Below are 4,127 nucleotides of genomic sequence, written 5' to 3'. Positions count from 1 at the left end.
TCTTGAATCTCTCTTCCATTGTGCGCCCTCTTCACATATGACTGTGAGGACTTGGTCCAACCTTTGATCAAAGTTGACCCTTCTAGTGTAAGGATTTCATCTCCTTGCATCATAGGCAGTTGAATGCTAACCTTACATTTCCGGACTAAAATCCAAGTATTTCCCCCGAACCATAGTAAGATAATTCTTTGGATCCGGGTTCACACTTTGATCATGGTTCTTAGTGATCCATGCATTGGCATAGAACTCTTGAACCATCAAGATTCGACTTGTTGAATGGGGTTGGTAGCACTTCCCAACCTCTTCTTCGGATCTCATGCGGATCTCCGGATATTCAGCCTTTTTGAGTGAAAAGGGGACCTCGGGGATCACCTTCTTCAAGGCCAACATCATAAGTGGTCTTGGTGCACCCTTGAGATGAATCTATCCATCTCCCATGACTCGGAGGTGGAAGCTTTTGCCTTCCCTTTCCTCTTTCTAGAGGGTTTCTCCGGCCTTGGATGCCATAAATGGTTATGGAAAAACAAAAAGCAATGCTTTTACCACACCAAACTTAAAAGGTTTGCTCGTCCTCGAGCAAAAGAAGAAATAAGAGAGTAGAAGAAGAAGAGATGAGGGAGAAGGAGATGGCTTATGTATTCGGCCAAGGAGGGGGGAAGTGGTGTTTAGGTTTTGTGAAAATGAAGGAGTGAAGAAGGGTATTTATAGGAGAGAGGGGAAATGGGGTTCGGCCATTTTGGGTGGGTTTGGGAGGGAAAGTGGTTTGAATTTGAAGGGTGAGGTTGGTGGGGTTTTATGAAGGATGGATGTGAGTGGTGAAGAGAAAGATGGGATTTGATAGGTGAGGGGTTTTTGGGGAAGAGGTATTGAGGTGATTGGTGAATGGGAGAGAGTGGTGGGGTTGGTTGGGGATCCTGTGGGGTCCACAGATCCTGTGGTGTCAAGGAAAAGTCATCCCTGCACCAAATGTACTCAAAATCACGTTTTGAGCCATTTCTGGCGTTAAACGCCGGGCTGGGTGCCCATCCTGGCGTTTAACGCCAGGTTCTTGCCCTTTTCTGGCGTTTAACGCCAGTCTGGTGCCCCTTTCTGGCGTTAAACGCCCAGAATGGTGCCAGACTGGGCGTTAAACGCCCAACTGCTGCTAGCCTCACTGGCGTTTAAACGCCAGTGAATTCTTCCTCCAGGGTGTGCTGTTTTTCTTCCTGTTTTTCATTCTGTTTTTGCTTTTTCAATGGATTTTGTGACTTCTTATGATCATCAACCTACAAAAACATAAAATAACAAAAGAAAATATATAAAATATAATCATTGGGTTGCCTCCCAACAAGCGCTTCTTTAATGTCAGTAGCTTGACAGAGGGCTCTCATGGAGCCTTACAGATACTCAGAGCAATGTTGGAACCTCCCAACACCAAACTTAGAGTTTGAATGTGGGGGTTCAACACCAAACTTAGAGTTTGGTTGTGGCCTCCCAACACCAAACTTAGAGTTTGACTGTGGGGGCTCTGTTTGTCTCTGATTTGAGAGAAGCTCTTCATGCTTCTTCTCCATGGTGACAGAGGGATATCCTTGAGCCTTAAACACATAGGATTCTTCATTCACTTGAATGATCAGTTCACCTCCATCAATGTCAATCACAGCCTTTGCTGTGGCTAGGAAGGGTCTGCCAAGGATGATGGATTCATCCATGCACTTCCCAGTCTCTAGGACTATGAAATCAGTAGGGATGTAATGGTCTTCAACTTTCACCAAAACATTCTCTACAAGTCCATGAGCTTGTTTTCTTGAGTTGTCTGCCATCTCTAGTGAGATTCTTGCAGCTTGTACCTCAAAGATCCCTAGCTTCTCCATTACAGAGAGAGGCATGAGGTTTACACTTGACCCTAAGTCACACAGAGCCTTCTTGAAGGTCATGGTGCCTATGGTACAAGGTATTGAAAACTTCCCAGGATCTTGTTTCTTTTGAGGTAATCTCTGCCTAGACAAGTCATCCAGTTCTTTGGTGAGCAAAGGAGGTTCATTCTCCCAAGTCTCATTTCCAAATAACTTGTCATTTAGCTTCATGATTGCTCCAAGGTATTTAGCAACTTGCTCTTCAGTGACATACTCATCCTCTTCAGAGGAAGAATACTCATCAGAGCTCATGAAAGGCAGAAGTAAGTCCAATGGAATCTCTATGGTCTCATTTTGAGCCTCAGATTCCCATGGTTCCTCATTAGGGAACTCATTGGAGGTTGGTGCACCCCCATTGAGGTCTTCCTCAGTGGCGTCCACTTCCTCTCTTTCCTCTCCAAATTCGGCCATGTTGATGGCCTTGCACTCTCCTTTTGGATTTTCTTCTGTATTGCTTGGAAGAGTACTTGGAGGGAGTTCAGTAATTTTCTTGCTCAGCTGTCCCACTTGTGCCTCCAAATTCCTAATGGAGGACCTTGTTTCATTCATGAAACTTTGAGTGGTTTTGATTAGATCAGAGACCATGGTTGCTAAGTCAGAGGGGTTCTGCTTAGAATTCTCTGTCTGTTGCTGAGAAGATGATGGAAAAGGCTTGCCATTGCTAAACCTGTTTCTTCCACCATTGTTGTTATTGAAACCTTGTTGAGGTCTCTCTTGATTCTTCCATGAGAAATTTGGGTGATTTCTCCATGAAGAATTATAGGTGTTTCCATAGGGTTCTCCTAGGTAATTCACCTCTTCCATTGAAGGATTCTCAGGATCATAAGCTTCTTCTTCAGATGAAGCTCCCTTAGTACTGCCAGGTGCATTTTGCATTCCAGACAGACTTTGAGAAATCAAATTGACTTGTTGAGTCAATATCTTGTTCTGAGCCAGTATGGCATTCAGAGTGTCAATCTCAAGAACTCCTTTCTTCTGACTAGTCCCATTGTTCACAGGATTCCTTTCAGAAGTGTACATGAATTGGTTATTTGCAACCATTTCAATGAGCTCTTGAGCCTCTGTAGGTGTCTTCTTCAGATGAAGAGATCCTCCAGCAGAGCTATCCAAAGACATCTTGGATAGTTCAGAGAGACCATCATAGAAAATACCTATGATGCTCCATTCAGAAAGCATGTCTGAGGGACACTTTCTGATTAATTGTTTGTATCTTTCCCAAGCTTCATAGAGGGATTCTCCATCCTTCTGTCTGAAGGTTTGGACTTCCACTCTAAGCTTACTCCATTTCTGAGGTGGAAAGAATTTTGCCAAGAAGGCATTGACTAGCTTTTCCCAAGAGTCCAGGCTGTCTTTAGGTTGTGAGTCCAACCATATTCTAGCTCTGTCTCTTACAGCAAAGGGGAATAGCATCAGTCTGTAGACCTCAGGGTCAACCCCATTAGTCTTGACTGTGTCACAGATTTGCAAGAACTCAGCTAAAAACTGATGAGGATCTTCCATTGGAAGTCCATGGAACTTGCAATTCTGTTGCATTAGAGAAACTAACTGAGGCTTAAGCTCAAAGTTGTTTGCTCCAATGGCAGGGATAGAGATGCTTCTCCCATAGAAGTCGGGAGTAGGTGCAGTAAAGTCACCCAGCACCTTCCTTGCATTGTTGGCATTGTTGTTGTTTTCGGCTGCCATGGGTTCTTCTTCTTTGAAGAATTCGGCCAAGTCCTCAACAGAGAGTTGTGCCTTAGCTTCTCTTAGCTTTCGCTTCAAGGTCCTTTCAGGTTCAGGGTCAGCTTCAACAAGAATACCTTTGTCTTTGTTCCTGCTCATATGAAAGAGAAGAGAACAAGAAAATATGGAATCCTCTATGTCACAGTATAGAGATTCCTTGAGGTGTCAGAGGAAAAGAGAAATAGAAGAAAGAAGAAGGAGAGGAATTCGAACTTTAATTAGATGGAGTTCGAATTGTGCATTGAGAAGGAGTAGTACTCCATAAATAGAAGGATGTGGGAAGAGAGGAAGAAGATTTTCGAAAATTCAATTAAAAAGATTTTGAAAACATTTTGAAAAATTGATTGACAATTTTCGAAAATTCAAAGTGAAAAAGAAATCAAGTGATTTTTGAAAAAGATTTTGAAATTAGAAATTAAGAAGATTTGATTGAAAACTATTTTGAAAAAGATGTGATTGAGAAGATATGATTTGAAAACAATTTTAAGAAGATATGATTTGAAAACAATT

The 4,127-nt window shown here is 42.6% G+C and overlaps 1 non-coding gene across 1 annotated transcript; it reads left to right on the top strand.

Moving 5' to 3' along the window:
* The first annotated feature begins 3,065 nt into the window (after positions 1–3,065).
* Positions 3,066–3,173, top strand: LOC130942664 (small nucleolar RNA R71). Its single transcript, XR_009071228.1, has one exon. It is a non-coding gene; the product is annotated as a small nucleolar RNA R71 (small nucleolar RNA).
* Positions 3,174–4,127: the final 954 nt, after the last annotated feature.

The sequence above is a fragment of the Arachis stenosperma genome, chromosome 7 (assembly GCF_014773155.1).
Source record: "Arachis stenosperma cultivar V10309 chromosome 7, arast.V10309.gnm1.PFL2, whole genome shotgun sequence".
NCBI classification, from domain to species: domain Eukaryota; kingdom Viridiplantae; phylum Streptophyta; class Magnoliopsida; order Fabales; family Fabaceae; genus Arachis; species Arachis stenosperma.
The sequence above is the reverse complement of the archived record's forward strand: the minus strand, read 5'-3'. Positions and strand labels throughout refer to the sequence as shown.